The sequence below is a fragment of the Cupressus sempervirens genome, chromosome 8 (genome assembly GCF_028749045.1).
Source record: "Cupressus sempervirens isolate cs-2001-9-10 chromosome 8, ASM2874904v1, whole genome shotgun sequence".
NCBI lineage: Eukaryota > Viridiplantae > Streptophyta > Pinopsida > Cupressales > Cupressaceae > Cupressus > Cupressus sempervirens.
Window position 1 is genome coordinate 504,639,643 of NC_143125.1, and position 11,181 is coordinate 504,650,823.

Below are 11,181 nucleotides of genomic sequence, written 5' to 3' on the forward strand. Positions count from 1 at the left end.
CTACTACATTTTACATTCAAGCCAAAACCCTAATCCACTAACAGAAGATAAACAAGGCTAGAGATATTAAAAACCTACACTAAGACTGATAGCTCTATAAAAACAAAATGAGCCTTTAACAAAGATACCCATGACTATACATCATGACCCAGCCGTCTTACTTGAAAATAGCAGACAAAACACCTGAACCAGCAACTCCTCTAGGCACCTTACTTTTTCCAAAACACCATGATAACTTCTATAACATAATTCGAGTTTTCTGCTTGAAAGTAGGGAGGAAATTTGAAAGAGGACCTTTCTTTGATGGACTTCTCAATATTGGGGGTGCAAAAATTCAGCCTGTCTAAATTGCCAAAACCTACACCTGGGTGAATATAAGGCTTAAAAAGGCCAAGGTAGTTACTCAACCAATCATGTCCAACATCCGCCGTGAACTTTATCCAACACAGGAGTAAATGAATGCATGATTCCATCTTGGGCCATACCATGTTGAAAGTTGCCATATCTCTAACTATTAGGATAGGTCTCCTGGGTATATTTGCCACTACGAGGCTCCCTGGAGGTGATTCATGTACATCTGAAGAAGAGGCACTCTCAAATCTTCATCCAAACTCATGATAACTTCTATTACACCTTGACACCAAGAGGAGTAAAAAATATTCAGACAAAGTCTTATCATGGCCCATTTGTTGATCCTAGCTCTTGCCATACATCTGATGAATGTGCCTATGATATCACTGTTCGTCCTCTATGTGTACTCATACTTAAAGACACCTTCATCGATGGCCCTGCTAACTACAATGTGGGTCATTCCATCAACTGGCTTGAGGATATAGTTCCACCTTTCAGGTTTGATATTGCCTCGAAAGGCCATAGAGCGGGCCTCATTGGTGTGAAAAATGCAAATATTGGTGTCCATTTCTAAAAGTAGCAAATTGAGTGATAGAGACTGAGCCTTTTATCAATGTAAATAAATCCAAGGCAAAGTCTCTAGAGGCTTCTCGACTATCCTACATAATCAGGGAGGCTTGATGTCACCTAAGTATAATTACACGAATAGACTATAACTACGAGACATTATATTTATCATTATAAAGAATGAAATCATCCTAAATGTCTAATACAATCCTAATAATAATCTATTTCTACTTGACTCATGACCTAAAGAAGGTGTCCCAAGGATTCCTACGTATGCCATGAAGTCTTTAAAATACCAACTCTTAATCACCTAATTATTATGTGACCCACGGGTTGTCTATATGACATGATATATCATAACTTAACCTAATCTTATGAATGGATAACCTAGTCTAGCTACACTAAATTCGATCCATATCAAAATTCTGAATGTATCTATCATAGAAAACTTGAAGTTAAAGATAGAAAACTTAAAATTCATTATCCATTTTTTAATTCCAATATGTTGATACCATCAACACCTTTGTTAACCAAAAGGTCTGCCTTCTAGTTAACTTCTCGGTATATATGACATATCTTGATGTCTTCAAACCTATCTAATAGATAAATAACTTCTTCTAACTTGGAATTAAGGACCCGATTTGGAGTGGCTCTGTTCCTTATTGCATTCAGAACGATTTTAGAGTCACCTTCAATAAATATTTTGGATAGTCCTAGATGATGACATAGCTTTAGCCCTTCTTCTAATGCTCCAAGCTCTGCTAGGTTATTGGAAGTAGGACTAATGGACATTGCTTTTTTGGCAATCCACTGACCTGTGTCGTCATTGATGATACAACCAATTCCTGCTATTCTTGGATTATCTCTAGCTACACCATCAAAGTTAAGCTTTGCCCATCCCTTCAGGGGGGGTTCATTTGCACCTTTCCCTTGCCTCATTGTTTTTCTTAAAATAAATGAGAGGAGGATTTATCAAATTAGGCCATACCTTTTTCATTTGTCCGTCCCATATAGAAAAGGAGCCTTCTTCTATTTTGGTTTTCCTAAGATGGGAGTTAGTTGTTTCAACTATGCTAGCTTCTACTTTTTGGATTAGCTCTTCTGATTTTAGCTCTATATTACTAAAAATTCTTCTATTCCTTTCCTTCTGAACTTCCCACATGAGGATGGAAGGGAAAATGTTCCATAGTTTACTGTAGATGCCCTTGCATAAGTTGGTTGGCCACCCTTTGAGAAACTCATTTTGTGATTTAGGTAATGAAGAATACCAACCTAACTTTTGACTAAGCCATTCAAAATAGACTCGAGAGTATGGGAAACTATATAGTAGATGGTCAACATTTTCACTATCATGCTTACAAAGAGTGCACCTTAGAGGGCCTACAATACCTAGTTTACAGAGTCTATCTGTCTTTAGAATCCTATTTTGAAATGCTAGCCATAAGAAAAAACCTGCCTTCAGCAAATAAGCCGGATCCCAACAAACTTTAAGTGGTATTTCTACTTCCTCCCACCTTCTGGAGTTTATTAGTGCTTTGTATCTGTTTTTCACACTATACTTGCAATCATTTGATGCCACCCAGATAAGCTTGTCATTCCTCTCTATCTGCTTAATTTTCCTATCTTGTAAGATCTTTTCATATGCTTTGATCTCGGATGAATCCAACTCTAGATCTTTCAGAGGTTTCCAAATCCATCTAGAGTGTTCTTCTGAAGTAATCTTTGTTTTGTAATCACTCACTTTTCTACCCCACCGACTAATTAGTTTTTATTTAAGGTTTCCTAGGATAAGATTGTTGTCTATTGGTGGATGCCCATCCCAAGAATCTTCCCAAAAAAGGGCACCATCCCCCTTACCAACATCCCATGTTAGATATTTGCCAACGAGGTGTTGGCACTTACCATGAAATTCCAACTTTCTGATCCTTTAGGGAGGGTCTTCATTCTAAAAATCAAAATAGGGTCTTCTACATTCAGATACTTATTATACATAATCTTGGCCCATTTATGATCTCTTTCCATATATAAGTACCATATTAATTTAGCCCCTAATGCTTGATTTTGCCATTGAAGATTCTTAATTCCTAATCCTTTGCACTCCTTGGGTTTGCAAATACTATCCCATTTTACGAGGGCCTATTTTTTGGATTCCCCACAATCATTCCAGAGGAAATTTTTAAGTTTTGACTCCAGCTCATGATGGAGATGCTTGGGAGAGGGAGGCAAGATAGTGGGTATGTAGGGATGGTCAATAAAACTGAGCTAATCTTAATGCTCTTACCCGCTTTTGTGAGCCATTTATCTTTCCAGCATCCAATCCTTGCTTCCACTTTCTTCAATATATTGAACCAAACCTTGCTATACTTTACACCCTTCTCTAGCTTAATGCCAAGATACTTGCATGGGAATGAACCTTTGTTATATCCCATAATTTGGCAGATCTGATTTTCCACCTTAGAATCGGTATTGATAAAATATATCTCTGATTTTGAAACATTCACTTTCTGGCCAGAAGCATTCATGTACTGCTCTATGATGGATTTTAACATAATAGTCTCTTTCTTTGTGCTTTCACTTGGAAAAATCGTGTCATTTGCATATTGTTGATGAGTTATATTAGGGATATTATTGGTGATGGTGATACCTTTAATTTCCTTTTTGTTGTAAGCCTCAGTAAGAGATATCCCAAAGACTTTAGCCATGATTACATACAGGAATGGATAACATATCTCCTTGTCTAACACCCCTCGAGATCTCAAAAAAACCTTCGGGGGACCCATTAATAAGGATCGACATTTTGGGAGAGGAGATGCATTTGAAAATAAGGTTAATCCATTGGTGGGAGAAACCAAAAGCTTCTAGTGTTTTGCATAGGAACCACCAGTCCACCATATCATAGGATTTTTGGATGTCAAGCTTCATGAACATACATGCCTCTTTATTCTTTAGGGCCGAGTGAATAGATTCTTGAATGCTAAGAATGCCGTCCAGAATAGATCTGCTCGAAACAAACCTTGTTTATTCCTTAGAGATAATCTTCGGGAGGATTAATTTAAGTCTATTTGCTAATATCTTTGAGAATATTTTATAAATAGTATTACACAGTGCAATGGGCCTAAAGTCTCATGGACTCCCAGGCTCTGGCTTTTTGGGAATCAGAGTGAGAAAGGAATAGTTAATTTCTGATAACAAGGATCCACCCTTCCTAGAAGCTTCTATTGCTTCCCAAAGATCTATACCAATAATGTCCCAACATTTCTGATAGAAAAATGCTTGAAAACCATTTGGACTTGGTGATTTATCTGTATTCATGTTGAAAACCACTGTTCTGACTTCTTCTAGCGATATTGGTTTATTTAATGCTTTATTGTCCTCTACTGTGACCAGTTTGGGAATTAATTTAAGCAAATTAGCTTGTGCTACTCTATTTCTCCCTTCTAAATTGTTTAATGTTTTTTGAAAATGATCCACAAAAATCTTTGCAATTTTGCTTGATTTATCAGTTGAGATACCCAAATGATTTCTGATACTTGAAATTTTACTTTTAGCTCTATTATAGAGGGTAGAATTATGAAAAAAATTAGTGTTCTTATCTCCCTCCTCTAGCCACCTTTCTCGTGACTTTTGTCTTCAATAGATTTCTTCTTTGGATAATATATCCTCTTGTTTGGCAAGCAGCTCTTTTTCTAAAAGATAGCTGTCATTATTCATACCATTCTTAAGAATATCTAGATTTAATTTCTTTAGTCTGTCTTCGATATCCAATTTTTCTTTAAAAATGTTGTTGAAGTGCTCTCTATTCCATTTAAGAATATTTTCTTTTAGCATCTTCATTTTGGATACAAAGATAAACATTCTAGATCCCTCAAAATTACCTTGTGACCACCATTCTTTGATATTACCTAGAAAACTAGGGTCTAAAAACCACATTTTTTCGAATTTAAATGAATTTCTAACAGGTTTATGTGGCACTGAAAGTTCAATTCTAATTGGGAAATGGTCAGAACTCACAGTCGATAGAATCAAAGATTGAATATTAAGATTGTTTGCATCTAGATCTCCTTTGATAAAAAAAACCTATCTATTTTTTTAGCTATATATGCAAAATCCTTCCATCTATTGTTCCATGTAAAATTCCCATTGTTAAGTGGGATATCAATCAGATTATGAGAATCACACCATTTAAAAAAATCTTTAGTAGCCTGGGGAATCTGTTGAGATCCCCCAATTTTTTCATTCAAGTTTAGAATAGTATTGAAATCCCCTCCTAGTAATATTAAACTGTTCTGATGATCTTTCATGAATTGGCTGATTTCTTCTCTATATTGCTGGTTGGACCATAAATATTAATTAGAATAAACTTGAGGTTAGATTTCAAGCTTTTGACTATACCACTAATCCAATTATTATTTGATCTTAATATATCTAAGGTAACTTTCCTATGGTTCCATATGACACCTAAACCCTCAGATGCACCTAAAGATGCTTGCATAGTAATACTCCAATTACCTAACTTCTTACCTAATTTAATTCCTTCTGTCTTATTTAGTTTAGTTTCCTGTAACAAAATAATTTTGGATTCAAATAATTTTATGTTTTGTTTAAGTAATATTTTTTTGCTAGGGGCATTTAAGCCCCTAGCATTCCACGTGGTGATTTTCATGGTTCCTTGGGAAGGATCTTCCCCTTCCCTATGTTAAAGAGCTAACTGATTTTTTGCTATTCTCGAGCCTGATCATCCGCTTCTCTGAGTTCCTTGACCAATTTCCTTCCTCTTCTTGATTTCAACCTGCCACAATTAGGAGATTTAACGCCTTCCTGATTCTTAATTATGCCCAACTGTTCCAAATTCTCTTGTGCACTCTTAACTTTCTTAGACTGATTGTTCTCCTTCATCATATTTTCTTCATTACCCAGTTCTTGTAGTAACTATTCTGTTATGCATTGATGTTCCATGGTAACTCTTTCCTCATCCTCATAAGACTTTCTGGCTGCCTTGTCAATAGTGTCTTTGTTTGGTTTATTTTCTTCTTCAAAAGATAATAGGTCCCTTATGAGGTCTTCAAAAGTATTATTTTCTTCTCCCAGCTGTAGTACTTGCTGCAAAAGTTCTTCTTTCTGAGAGATGCTGCATTTGTCTTCATTTTCGAAGTCAAATACCCGAATTAGTTCCTCTAAGAGTCTTTCTATATTTTGTATTTCCTTCTCTTTTAAAGCTTCTATTTCCATGTCTTCATTCTCCTCCAATTCCTTATTTAGAAAATCTTGGAAGTTTTGCACCAGAATGTCTTTAGACCTGTTTCCATTTGATGTGCTAAATTTGATCTTATCTTCAGGGGACTCTCTACCTGGGGTGGGAGTTTGCCAAAATTTGGTTAGCTGCTTCGTAGTCTTCTTGTTTGAAGCTAAGATCACTAGAGGGGGTTCTTCAACTTGTTGCCTTTGTACCTTCGTGTCTTTTTTAGTATGTTTACTCTTTTCATTCGTTGAGCCTTCTCCAAATAAGACTGTGTGTTCCATATCATCAATATTTCTGTGAGGAGTAACATAGCTCTTTTTATCCATACAAATGGTTTCTGAAAAATTCTTTTGTTCATTATCTATCTTCATATCACCTTTCCTATCCTTGACTTTCTTTTCTTCCCTTTTATGGTTTTTACTGGAAACAATTTTGCTCTATAATTTGTCCCTTTTATCTGATTTGGGGGGCTTTTTCAAATAGAGAATGTGATTTTCCTGTTTCACCATATCTAATGAATGTAGCTTATCTTTGCTTTTATATGAACTTTTGAGGATTTCAGGTTGAAAACTTCCTTTAATATTCTCTTGTGTAGTTATAGTTCTTTCCTGCTGATTTCTAATGATTTGGAGTAAAGTGCTATTAACTTTTCTGTATTAGCCTTATTTGACTTTTCTGCCCTTGCACTACCTGAGTTATGTTTTTCGTTTATTAAGCCAACTTCCTCATCTAGACATTCCTTTTGTATCATTCTTTGGTGCCTTATTCTGATCATAGGGAGGGATACATTGAGATTTGATGTAATTTGCATTGCTTTGAAGGAGAACTTCCATTCATCTATCTTATATCATTTTTGACTGTAAGTTGTTGATTAAATATTTTTTTAATAAATAAAAATAGTGTATAAAGATGACAATTAATTGTAGTTTTTTTTTTTAAATAAAAAATTATTTGATGTTAAATATTTGTAAAAAGTTATTTTGTTTCGTAATTTTCAATTTCTCTAGTTTTTTAATCATATAATTTGTTCTTTTAGGATAAACAATTGGTTTCTAATTTGTTACATTGCAAACATGATAAAAATAAAATAAAATTTTATTGTACTGCAAATTCCAAGACACAAAGAATAAGCAATTTAAATTGTGCATGTCTTTTCTATATGTAGAATTTAGTTATAACATGTTTATGCTTTTGTTAGGGCTTTGGTTGGTATTGTTTAACCTTGCACAAGATCTCAATGATCCATTTGTTCACAACACATTTATGATAACTTTATAATTGCATTCAAACTAATAGTGTAGAAATTTTATTTATTATCTCAAGACTTCTCATGGAAAAACCAATAATGCGAAAAATGTGCTGCCTTGTAAAGTATGCATGATTTTTTTAGTGAAATTGAACTACACTTTTGAGTTTTCTATGATAGAGTTTAGATTTACTCATTTTTAAAATTAAATTGTGTCATTAGACATTTATAATGCTCTAAATTTCTTCTCTCTGTATATGTATAGAGTATAATAGTTTATTTTAAGAAGCCACAATTGATTGTGATAAATTTCAAAGTAGACCGAAAGTATGACCCATTTTTCTTGTTTTATAATTAAAAAAAAATTCAATATTTTTGTTGTTTAGTTATTCTACAAAAGCATTCTTGACACCAAATTCATTACAATATGAAAAGTAAACCTTGTATTATGTTGAGCATGCCATACAATATCATTTATTATCTAGTCCTCTTAACCATTTTAGAACTTGTTGTAACTTTTTTTTTAAGGCGTTGATGTTAAAATTCTAATGACACAAAGAAGTAATTTTGACTTGGTAAGAGCTATAATTTATCTACTCTCATTCAACTACAAACATTAATGCAAAATGTAATTGTCTATGTTTCTCCACTATCTTTAGTTCTTAAGTTCTATGCACAATTACAATTAATTTTAATATGGTTTAAAGATAGTTCAACCTCTAAAACATTAAAGGATATAAAGAATGTTGTTCTAATACGTTTTGCATTCATTCAAATTAAAAAGTTTATTCCTCCATCTCAACCCTTTATTGCCACACTCTACAATACTATAATCATGACACATATAACAGAACTGTGACGCTTTGCGTCTCTTGTTTCCCAAATGCTCATCCTTTCATTTGCACCTTACGAGTGGACTTGGTGGATTAACAAATTGAATAATCAACCCTCAGTTAAGCCACGGTATAGCTGGAGTTTCTCTACTTCCTCAAGGTGTGGTTAGGGTTTCCAAAAAACATCTAGGGTTTGAGAAGCGATATGATATAATCGTGTTTGGTGTCAGTCTTTTAAAATTTGTAGGCAATATTTGCTTGGCTCCTTCACGTTTACCGTCTTCTGTGCTGCTTGATATAATTTCATGCATTGTTAGATTTTTGGTTTTGTATGATTTGTGCTTGTTGAAAATGGCTCGATGATGAATTTATGTCTTAACCACACTGAATAGGAGGCGAGCCGAAAGAGTTGTGATCTAACCCTAATTTTCAGTATTCTGGAAGATTCTCTTATGTAATCACTGGACGTTTGTGTTGTGATTACATGACAGATGACAGTTTTGATGAGGGTTAGGGTTTGCTTACAACCGAACAGAGCTCCAACTTTCTTCTGTGGAAAATCCGTGCCTTGACTGAGAGCCGTTGTAAAATGAATCTGTTCGTTGTTGTTTACTTGAGATGCTAGATGCCATTATTATCCACTGATATACCACATGTCTAATGGTTTTTTTTTAAGGTTTATTTGACTCTGTATTGAAGTTATAATGTTTTCTTTTGCATGCTTTGGTAGAAAAAGTCTTCTTGCCTCTGTATGCGTCTGTAGAAAGCTTTTTTAGTCCTGTGAAATAAGTTTCGCAATTTATATCGTATCTCTTATATGTTAACGCATTTCGTTTAATCTAATCCCAAATTATTGTCCTAGGCAGGATGTATTCTGGAGAAGCTTCTGAATTGGTTGTGTAAAAATGGTTTGAAGTATTGATTCTCTCTCATCAGGCTGTAATATAAAATCTAGAAACTCAGAAATAAAATTAGAAATTTAGAAATTACATCTGAATATTAACATGAATTGTAGAAATCTGAATTCTGAAATTACACGAATTGTAAAGATCTGATTGATATTGCTAGTAATATTTTGTTTTTTAAGATTGGAAAAGTGTTTAGCATTAATTAATGTAACAAGGAACAAGCAGGCGTCAAAGTTCCTGTTCCTGCATAGTGTGGTGCTTCTTATAGGGGTAAGATATGGTTAAATGATATTTTTATTATTTTCAAATCCTGTTCATCTTCTAAAATGTAGGCTTCTTCTAGCATGCTAGACTCATCTTCTAGCATGGAGGCTCTTCTTCAGCAGTAGGGACTTCATTGGTTAGCATAATTGACGAGCAATATTTTCCCAGAGTAGCCGAAACAAGGAATTAACATACAGTTTAGAGTGCAGGTTGGAAATGAATAATAATAATTTTAATAATTTTTTAAGACTCTTATCAATATGCATAAGAGTTTTGTATGAGGTTAATCTAAATCTAAATTGCATATTAGCTTATTATCTGCAAACGATAGTGTGTGTTACCGTTTGCTCGGTAGAGAGAGCAAGCTTCTAAAGACAACCTTACTAGCGACCTTGCCCTCACAATTGTTATATTAATGCTTGATACTTTTACAATCTTTAAGTAACAAAATATTATATTACTAGCACTAGCAAATCAGATTTTTACTTTTCATATAATTTCAGAATTCAAATTGTTTCTAATAGGTACCTTCCTCTCACAATTCTTTCTAAGGCTTCTGCCGTAGACTGCACATAAAAAATTAATGGAGAAACAGATTGTTAAAATATAACACAAAATTTTAATGTGTGCAAAAAAACTGAAAGCTTGAGACATATAAAACTGCAAGACAGATTATTAGTTATTTAAACAAAGTGGGAAATATGGATAATCAATGCAGGCTCAATCTGGTGATTAGGGAGGGAGCTTGGACATAGGAAAAAATGTGGTGAACAAAAATGGAACATTAACTCTCAGGAATGTCCAAACACTAATATCGAAATGAAAAAATGGTTGTTAGAGAAATTCAAATCTGCCATATGAACTAATAAGTTGGGTAGGAAAAAAGTATGTTACACCAAAGAATTTAATCACATGGGAACATGGAGACATAATATCTAGAATCCACATCCACAATTAAAGGTAAGGTAAGCTCTCATCATTTAGGAGCAACAAGGGAGTGGTGGAAAGAAAATTATACTTTCAAGGATTTAAGAATCAGCTCTAAGGGAGTGGTGGAAAGAGGATGATACTTTGTTAAGGAGTTAAGAATCAGCTCTCAGGGAGTTGTGGAAAGTACTGACGGAAAGAGAATGATACTTTGTCAAGCAGTTAAGAACCACCTCTCATCCCTTACAAGCAGCAAGGGAGAGGTGGAAAGATGATGATACTTTGTCAAGGAGTGTATGGGATGGAAGGTGCCTAAGGAAGGGTGGGAAGAAAGAAACTATACCTTCTACCACAAGAAAGTGGTGGAAACAAAATGATACTTTGTCAAGGATATTTGCAATAAATATAAGAACAACTTACACATGCACAGCATGAAGAAACTTTTCTTTACACAAGATGTCTAATCTTCTAATGCAGCTCCACAACAAAAATGATAACGTGGAGAAAATTCAGCTGGTTGCTTTAGATGTGTTTTTGGTCCCTTAGACCGGCCTCAACATCTTGCATTTCATTTCATCAAGACATTGATAGTAGATATTGATACTAAAAATGTACTAGACATTATACAAAAAAAGGAACTGATTGCCAAACATAGGCTGCAGCTGAATTCCATGGTAGCAATGTAATCATTTGAATATTTAGGCCTAACCCTTATTTTGTAAGGGAGATTGAAAAGTGGAAGTTTATTCCACAGCCTGATTGGTTGTTGCTGAAAGCTTCTTGATAGGTACTTGTATGAGGATTTGAACTCCATCCCTCTTTTAAGCCATAAAAACTCGTTGGTTC

General features: G+C 34.3%; 1 long non-coding RNA gene across 1 annotated transcript; it reads left to right on the forward strand.

The window, feature by feature from the left end:
• The first annotated feature begins 8,277 nt into the window (after positions 1–8,277).
• LOC149543412 (uncharacterized) lies at positions 8,278–9,307 on the forward strand. The gene is made up of 2 exons (XR_016355237.1): positions 8,278–8,396; positions 9,103–9,307. It is a non-coding gene; the product is annotated as an uncharacterized LOC149543412 (long non-coding RNA).
• Positions 9,308–11,181: the final 1,874 nt, after the last annotated feature.